General features: G+C 38.0%; 1 long non-coding RNA gene across 3 annotated transcripts; it reads right to left on the bottom strand.

The window, feature by feature from the left end:
• Window positions 1–1,355: 1,355 nt before the first annotated feature.
• LOC140539104 (uncharacterized) lies at window positions 1,356–9,432 on the bottom strand. 3 transcript variants are annotated; one of them, XR_011977815.1, is made up of 4 exons: window positions 9,217–9,432; window positions 3,638–3,764; window positions 3,196–3,300; window positions 1,356–3,027 (listed from the first exon to the last, which is right to left on the bottom strand). It is a non-coding gene; the product is annotated as an uncharacterized lncRNA (long non-coding RNA). The 3 variants fall into 3 exon arrangements; XR_011977816.1 differs by lacking the exon at window positions 9,217–9,432 and having other exon boundaries at window positions 3,645–4,448; XR_011977814.1 differs by lacking the exon at window positions 9,217–9,432 and having other exon boundaries at window positions 3,638–4,430.
• Window positions 9,433–9,824: the final 392 nt, after the last annotated feature.

Here is a 9,824-nt window from a genome sequence, read left to right as displayed (position 1 = left end):
AAGCTTAAAAACATCTGCACCGTGCCAACATGAGCCGCCCGACTGGAGCGTACAATGTGAGCAATTTTGTGAAGCTCGTGCTCTTCTGAGGCACAAAGGTGGGCATTTGGTGACATAAGTGGCCTGTTTGAGGCCATTTGGAAGCGAGGCATTGTGTGAGGAAGGCTTTGCGATGGCATTGATTCCCACTAAACGGCACGGTGCATTGCCTCTAAAGCCATTCTCTCCGTCAGACCACAGACAAAACACACACACCCTGCAGAGAGGTAGGCCCCGTGCACAGCTGAATGCAGGGCCTGCATGGAGCTCCACACACTTTCAGCGGCTGCTTTCTGCTGCAGGGTGTGTATATGTGCGTGTATTATTCTACACAGTGCGGCCTGCTGTTTCTGAAGCTGAGGCAGGTTGTGTCTAGCTGGGAGAAAGATCTCGGCGTCACCATTTTTTCACTTATTTTCAATATGTCAAAGCTATTCTTCCCCAGCAAGAGTCTTACAGCCTGGCTTGGCCATGTGAGGAGAGGAGGAGGCTCACAAAAGCCATCTGAGTGACCCTGAAGGAGACAAAAAAGAACTCAGACAGACGCAGAGATGAAAGCAGTGCAATTTATTCAATTCAAATTAACACAAATGTTTGATCTCAATTCATTTGCATATTTACATTCTGAACCTCACAAGCTGTTTGGTTTGTGTGTGTTGTGACACTGCTTTGTTTGAAAAGGTGATTGAGGTGGTTGATGAAGGCAGAAAATTGCAGCACATTAGGATGGTCATCAGGCACGGTCGACCGGCGAGGCTCATTTACCCCACTGAGAAACTTGGACAGATGCCTGCCTGATCTGACAAGACAATAAGAACAGCAGAAGCCATGAAAGAGTGTCTCTGACTCACAAACAGAAATTATGCAAACCTGCCTGAGGCGGCCAGGAGAAATCACAAGGAGAGTGAACCACATATAATACATTATAATACATTATATTATATTACATTACATTATATTATATTATATTACATTATATTACATTATATTATATTACATTACATTACATTATAATACATTATATTACATTACATTACATTATATTATATTATATTATATTATATTATATTATATTATATTATATTATATTATATTACATTACATTACATTACATTATATTATATTATATTACATTACATTATATTACATTATATTACATTACATTATATTATATTAAATATTTTTTAAACATTAAAATACACAGGAAAACACAATGAAACATAGAAAATCACATACAGTCTTATGCCAAAGTCAAATTGCATGTGTGTTAATAATAATAACAATAGAATACACAATTACTCTCCATATATTAAATTTAACAAATTGGCAGTAAAGTAATTATAATTAATGAATAAATGAAAATGTAAGTTTATTATATACAGAATGTTATTTTTCATGTGTTTATGTTGTTACATTTTTGTTTACTTTTTACACTTAAAATATCAACACATTTTACATCATATAATATAATATAATATAATATAATATAATATGCAGTTACATGAGGTGCAGCCCAGTACTGGACGGTTAGTTCACGGTTAGGCTAAATCCCTACCCTGTAAAGTAGGTGCTGACTGAGGGTTCTGAATGCTGGGTTCTGAAGTTGTGGATCAGTGATGTCGTTCAGGATCTACAGCGTGTATTACCTGACCTCTCACACGGCCTCCGTTCACCAGAACCCACCCAGTAATGAGTGTACTAAAAATAGCATTCATCAAATTACATGTTCTAGATTCAGTGTAATATACTCACCAAACTACATGTTCTAGATTCAGTGTAACGCACTCAACAAATTACATGTTCTAGATTCAGAGTAATATACTCACCAAACTACACGTTCTAGATTCAGTGTAATGCACTCAACAAATTACATGTTCTAGATTCAGTGTAATACAGTCACCAAATGACATGTTCTAGATTCAGAGTAATATACTCACCAAACTACATGTTCTAGATTCAGTGTAATGCACTCAACAAATTACATGTTCTAGATTCAGTGTAACGCACTCAACAAATTACATGTTCTAGATTCAGTGTAACGCACTAAACAAATTACATGTTCTAGATTCAGTGTAATATACTCACCAAATTACATGTTCTAGATTCAGTGTAACATACTCACCAAATTACATGTTCTAGATTCAGTGTAACATACTCACCAAATGACGTGTTCTAGATTCCGTGTAATGCACGCCACAAACTACATGTTCTAGATTCAGTCAAATACACAAGCATGTAAATAAGGTTTCCTAAAATGAGAGGGGTTAAACCTGTGTGTGTGTGTGTGTGTGTGTGTGTGTGTGTGTGTGTGTGTGTGTGTGTGTGTGTGTGTGTGTGTGCATGGATCTGGGACGTAATCAGCCTGCATGTTTGGTGGTCTTCCTCTGGTGCAGATAAAGGGGTAAAAGGCCAAAGGTCACCAGTGAAACTCTCAGCTTTAGAAAAACGCTGAGCTCACAGCGGGTACAGCAGGTACAGCGGGTACAGCAGGTACAGCAGGTACAGCGGGTACAGCAGGTACAGCGGGTACAGCAGGTACAGCAGGTACAGCAGGTACAGCGGGTAGGCGAGGAGCTGCTGATAGACAGTGGCCGTGTGAGAAAAGCCTTATTAATAAAACTCCACAGCAGCTGGATTTAACAGCAGTGCTTCATTATGAAAGAGGAGGCCGCAGCAAGCTGGCTTGTGTGTGTTTGTGAGAGTGTGTGTGTGTGTGAGTGTGTGTGAGAGAGAGTGTGTGTGTGTGAGTGTGTGTGGGTAAACCTCTCACGTATGCAAACTGAGACTCGTTATTCATTAACTCTGGCTTGAGTCACTCAGCCAAAATACAGCTTTAGGAAATCAATATCACCATCACTTAGGATGAACAGCTCAGAGACGTACAGTGTTCAGCTGTACCTCTTATTTACCAGCAGTGTGTTTACGCTCGCCTGGCCTCGCCTCGCCTCGCCTGGCCTCGCCTGGCCTCGCCTCGCCTCGCCTCGCTCACTGTAAACACAAACACTCAGCCTCATCATGATCCGGTTATGCATTTTCTACCTGACGCTTTATAATATCTAGATATCAGATCTAGAAATAAATAAATCAGTTCTGTAAATGAGATATTTCACACACACACACACACACACACACACACACACACACATATATATATACCTTGTATCTCAGTGCTGTTTGCTGTAAATCTGGCAGTTTTTCTTTACATTGTATCAGAATTTCATGATGAACGGACCAATAGAAACGCTCCAAAATTGACTTCCACTGAAATATAAATTTTATTATTTATACAACAAAATATTATTATTATTACATTTATTCTTATTCTTATTATTATTCTTATTGTTATTATTATTATTGTTATTATTATTATTATTATAGTAGCAAAGCTTAAAATTGTAATAAATTATTTTAAATGTACATCATTATCAAAATATTAATATTTATTATTATTACAATTATTTTTAATGTTATATTATATTGTTTTATATGCAATTTCTTGATATTTTAAGTGTAATATACATTTTTTATTATATTTATTTTTTATATCCTGGATAAGGGCACATTATTGGTCAGTTCATAGTCTTAGTCCTAGTCTTACACTGAACTTTAATCCAATGAGGTTCCACCCTCAGTTCTTCAGCTCCGGCCCTCAGCTCCGTCCGCTCGTCCGTTAGGAGCTTCTGTCTCCCTGTGATTTGTGTGCTTATTGATCTTGGTGCTTCTGGCTTTAGGAAAGAAAAAGCAAAGTCATCCAAGCTGAGTAGCTTATATGCTAATGTGAGAGGTCATATGGCGCGAGCCCACGAGAGCTGACCTCTGACCCTTGTGACCTTCTGGTCTTTTCTCCTGGTGTTCTTCACTTTGTAAGACAAAAACCCTTGAAAGCACCATAATAAAATGAGAACTCACTTCCATGAGCCGCCAGTGACTCCGAGCTTCTGTCCGAACACAAAGCAGCAGCAGAGAATTGCGGATCTTATCTGGTCTGGGCTGAGGGCTGAGGGACGGTGAGGGCCACTGTAGGATCTCCATAAATGAATTCATTCGACTTTTTGAGCTTTTTGGTGAAGTTTTAGACCCCCCTGTAGTTCTGATCGGTCTTGGCCAGTGTTGGGGTTTTTTTAGGGACTTTTAATGGACTTAAAACTTAAAAAGACCGGTTTTAAACGTTTACAGCCTGGGTGCTGAATATGAATATGAGTTTATCCCTGAAAGGCAGGGTGACCAAAACACAAACAGTACTGATTGATGATCAGCTGATATGTTACCAAAAACACCAGAAAATGTGTTTTTTAACTTATTAAAAGTGCAATTTATACAATATCTATTGAGTGTTTACATAGTAGCCTCTGTACTTATGGTTTAATAAGCCTTTTTAATATTGATTTTATTAAACATAAACAGTACTGATTGTTAATCAGCTGATATGTTACCAAAAACACCAGAAAATGTGTTTTTAACTTATTAAAAGTACAATTTATACAATATCTTTGAGTGTTTTTATTTAAATGATTATTAATTACTTTGTTAATAATTCCTAAAATGAAAACTTGGTTCCTAACTTCTTCCTTCTGGGTGATTTTAATCCAGTTAACTGCTACAAATAACAGTTTTTTAAATAGATTTACATGTTTCCAGCCTCAGTGCTGAGAAAGACCCCAGTAAATCTGCTTTACAGTAGAAGTCTGTTGGGCAGCAAAGCATTTAGGCTCAAACACACTCAGTAGAAACTGTACATTGGTAGATTTGCTTGCAGCATCTCTCACACCGTTCTACACGTTATTATTAATAACTCTGTGGTCACTGTATACTGTTATGGTATAATAAGCCGTAGGGTGTAATACTGCTGAGGTTTTAAGGGGTTAATAATTCAACACTGGAATGAACACTCGGTTCTAACCAGCATGAACGGCATGAACTAGAACACTCCGCTGATTTTCATCCAGTTAAAAGTTGCAAAAAAACAAACAATTTACAGTGAAATGATCAAAGATCTGAACTCTGAAAGTCCAGTTTTAAGGTTTAAGACCTGAGAGTTCAACATGAACCCAGTAAATCTGATTTACAGGGAGTTTAGCCCTTAGAAGCAGAGCGACTAAAACCCTACATCAGCTGATTTGTTTGAAAACCACAGAACTAATTAGATTTTTGACTTATTAATAATTCAGTTTATATATTTCCCTTTATTCACAGTGAAGCCACTGAAGTTAGGCAATAATAAGCTTGTGGGTGCAGGTGTAGTTGGGTGTAGTAAGTCGTTAATAATTCCTCAAATGAACAGTCAGTTCTGACGGACATGTACTAGAACATTCTGGGAAATTTACATTTTAATTTAATTAAATATTAAAAATAATGATTACATTGTTAAAAATGATCTGAGAAAATCTGCCCAATCTGCCCAATCTGCCCAATCTGCTCTCCTTCCTGTCAGGCCTTTGGGCTCCAGTGTGTCGGATATTAAGCATACACACAGTCCAGCATGCTCTCAACTCTTCTACTAAGCATAAGGGTTTTATAATTAGCTCAAAGTTACACTCTCTTTGATGTGGTTAAACAGATGATTGTTATTAAATTGAATCCATAGAAAATAATTTCCTACATTCTGATTCAGTTCAGGAATCCCCACTGATTTAAACTGATTTTTTTAATTTTACAAAGCAATATTTCAAAGCATTATGATCTTCTCACACCAAATATTTTTAATATTTTTTATTAAATATTATTAAAATTCAATTTAACATGTTCCTGTCTAGTACCAGAGCAGACCGTGCTCTAGAGAATGGAGTTCCCCCAATAACAAAAGCACACAACTCATTTTAATCACAGTAAGGATGTTGATGGTAGATGTTCTCCATTAGAAAGTGATGCCTGGAGAAGAGGAGCCCACCTTTACAGAGCTGCTGAATAAACCAGCTGCTGCTGCTGCTGGACTGACTGACCCTCCGCAGTGGGCAGGGAGGCCTTCAGCTGCTCAAGCCTTCATCTGACCCCCCCCCCCCTCCTCATTTACCAAATTAAATACAGTGCTTTGATTGGTTCCTGACCCCAAACAAACTAGAACCTTCTAATTAATCTAATAAAAAGATCCAACTGAAACAGGAGTCAACTTTGACTCCATCCTCCTAAATTTAGCTTCCGGTTCTATTTCAATTCCAATTCAGGAATGAATGTCTAGAACGTTCTGTCCGCCTTTGATCTTTCACAGCGTTCTAAACACGTCACAACCTTCTAGAAATGCGTTCTGGGCGTGTTTGATCCAGTAGAACGTTCCAAACAGTCACGTGTAAAACGTTCTAAACACCGTCACAACGTTCTACAAATCTGTTGGACCCTGTAGAACATTCTTAACAAAAGCTTCTAAACGGGGGGAGGGGGTTCTGAGCACGTCACAGCGTTCTACAAATGCGTTCTAAGCGTGTTTGATCCAGTAGAACATTCTAAACAGCCACGTGTAGAACGTTCTAAACACGTCACAACGTTCTATAAATGCGTTCTAAGCGTGTTTGATCCAGTAGAACATTCTAAACAGTCTAGAACGTTCTAAACACGTCACTACGTTCTAAAAATGCGTTCTAAGCGTGTTTGATCCAGTAGAACATTCTAAACAGCCACGTGTAGAACGTTCTAAACACGTCACTACGTTCTAAAAATGCGTTCTAAGCGTGTTTGATCCAGTAGAACATTCTAAACAGCCACGTGTAGAACGTTCTAAACACGTCACTACGTTCTAAAAAAAGTTGGACCCTGTAGAACATTCTCAACAAAAGCTTCTAAAGGGGGGGGGGGGGGTTCTGAGCACGTCACAACGTTCTAAATGCTTGTTTAATTTAGTAGAACATTCTTAGCACGTTTGCTCCTGAAACCACGTCACAACGTTCTAAGAACGTGTTCTAATTCTGTAGAACCTTAAACATGACAGAACCTTCTTTTTTAAAAAAGGTTCTAAGCATGGCATGTTCTGAAGAAAGAAATAATAAAAAAGTCGTTCTGATGACGTCAGCGCGTTCCATAGGCGACCGGGCTCTTCTGAAGTTTGGGAGTTTTAATGAGAGCGCGCGCTGATATGTCAGCCGCTTAAATTGAGCTTAATTGAAGCAGAGACACCGCGGGAAATATCGAGCTCGCGCTCTTTCCCTTTATAGCGCGAGCGGATCTATAGCTCTGTATCTCAGCCGCTTCTACTGAAGACAAGCCGGAGGTTCTGCAGCGACCCGAACCTTCAGGTTCTAGAATCTAGAACTGAATTATATTTAGATCTAATAATTAATTTTTAGTCAATGATTGTTATTTTATAACAACAAACAATAAAATAGCAACTAATATAATAATAATAATAATAATAATAATAATACAGTAACAGGGACGTGCGTTTTCTTTACAGGTCTTCAGATCACCCCGAACCTGTGTGAGTGTAAAAGTCAGCTATCTCTTTAGAGGAAGGAGTTTGATGACCTGCTCGCGCGAGCTGCTAATCAGCTCGTCCTGACCGTGTCCAGCGTGGAGCCTCCAAACGCCCCTCTAGCTCCTCCTGCTACAGCCAGTCTCTAGTGAAGCAGAAGAGTTCCCCGCAGCTCGAGCTCAAACTCATTTGCGTTTCAAAAGCAACACTGAATCACGAGCACGCGGCGCGTGGCTAAAAGTTACAGATATTCTTATAGACACATAATAATATTAATAATATTAATAATAATAATAATAATAATAATAGGTGTTGAAGACGTGTTGTTTTAATGTGTATAAAGTTGCTGCTCCTCAATATAATATAATATTATATATATATACTACAACACAACAATACAATTCAATAATCAAATCAATAATAATAATAATAATTTTAATATGTGTGTATTAAAACAGCCATTTGTGTTTTAGTGTTTTGTTATTGACTATTAACACAAACTTTTTAAATAGTGTAAATAAATAAATAATAATTGATGTTAGAAAATATAACACTGTTATTAATTAGACAGATTCTAGTAACATCTCTAACAACTATTTTAATAACACAAAATCTTTTAGTATAATAATAAGAATTGTAATAAATATAATAATCATAAATTATACCGGTACTAAAACATATCTATTTATTTACTGTCAAAACAAAGAGTTCAAAGAGAAAATACAGAATTATGTTATTGTGTGACATATTCTTTTGAAAGTGTAATAATAATAACAACAATGTTATACTATAGGTGCAATAATTATAAATATAATACCACTATACAAACAACAACAACAACAACAACAACAATAATAATAATAATAATAATAATAATAATAAAACAATAATAATAGACTTGTTAAACAGGCATGTTATGACCTATATTAGTTATTGTTATTAGTATATTGATAGTGGAATTGCAATAATATAATATAATATAATATAATATAATATAATATAATATAATATAATATATTTTTAAAAATATGTTAATAAAAATATATATAACAAGTCCTTTAAGATATTAATGATATAATTATGTCTATGTACATATTTATTAATACTGTGTTCAGATTGTACAAAAGTATGTTAATTCAATTTGATAATAATAATAATAATAATAATAATATTATTATTATTATTATTATTAATAATAATAATATTAATAATAATAATCTGAACTGAAGCCCATTGGAGATGATTGAGCACTAAGTGTGTTTAGAGTCTAATCTGTCTAATCTAAGTCCTTCAAATAACTTCATCTCAGCAAACCTGGAGAAAGTGCGCGAGCTCGCCCTGCACCGAGTCCGATCACTCATCAATCAGCAGCACGCGCTCTCCGGCTTCTTCGATAATCTATCTATCACATCCCATAACTACAATCACTATGACTATAACAACAACCCTGTTTTAACAACCCCCCTATAGAGGGTCAGTCAGTGCAGCACGCGCCTCTGACCATCCACACTACAACCAAACATCTGCTCGGATCGCCACCAGCCTCGCGCACATTCTGCATTGGTTTTAAACCCTACTCCTCACACCACCCGCGTGCACCAAAAAAAAAAAAAAAAAAAAAAGAAGCACCCCCACCATCCCCCAAAATCCACACACTAACACACACACACACACACTTGCCGCGTGCACCCAGCAAAAGCAGCAATAGCAGCAGCAGCAGCAGCGGCAGCAGCAACGGCGCGTGCATCGGTACGGAGAGGAACGCGCGGGTGACTTACCGAGCAAAGATCGTGCAGCGCGGTCCAGAAACGCATGCATATGTGCGTGCATGCATGCATGCGCACGTTTGTTTTTTGTATGTGCATGTGCACGGTGTGCCTGTGTGTCTCGTGCGCGCATCGCGCGGTGGAGGGGGACAGATGCAATGCTAACGGTGTGGATTAGCATGGGGTCCGCGGCACAATGAGCCCTAATCAATAGCGCTGCAGCGCGCGGCAGATGGGCTGGAGACACCAATGGAGGAGGACAAGAGGGAGAACACACACACACACACACACACACACACACACACACACACTGTTCCACATGGAGGCAGATGCATTCAGGCAGCTACTGGACTTTACCTTTAGTGCCACAGCCAAACCGCGTGCACCCAAAATACAGTACATGTCTAAATATTTATGGACACCCTTCTAATGAGTGCATTCAGCTACTTTAAGTTGCACCCGTTGCTGATACTGATGTGCAAATGCACACACACACACACACACACACACACACACACACACACACACACAGCGTGCCTAGTCCCTGTAAAGGTAGAAGTACTGCCAATAGAATAGGACAACATAAGCATGACCCTACTGAGCTCCATGCTGCCTAATGC

This window comes from Salminus brasiliensis, chromosome 18 (assembly GCF_030463535.1).
Source record: "Salminus brasiliensis chromosome 18, fSalBra1.hap2, whole genome shotgun sequence".
Classification (NCBI taxonomy): domain Eukaryota; kingdom Metazoa; phylum Chordata; class Actinopteri; order Characiformes; family Bryconidae; genus Salminus; species Salminus brasiliensis.
This window is presented reverse-complemented; position numbering and strand designations above follow the sequence as displayed.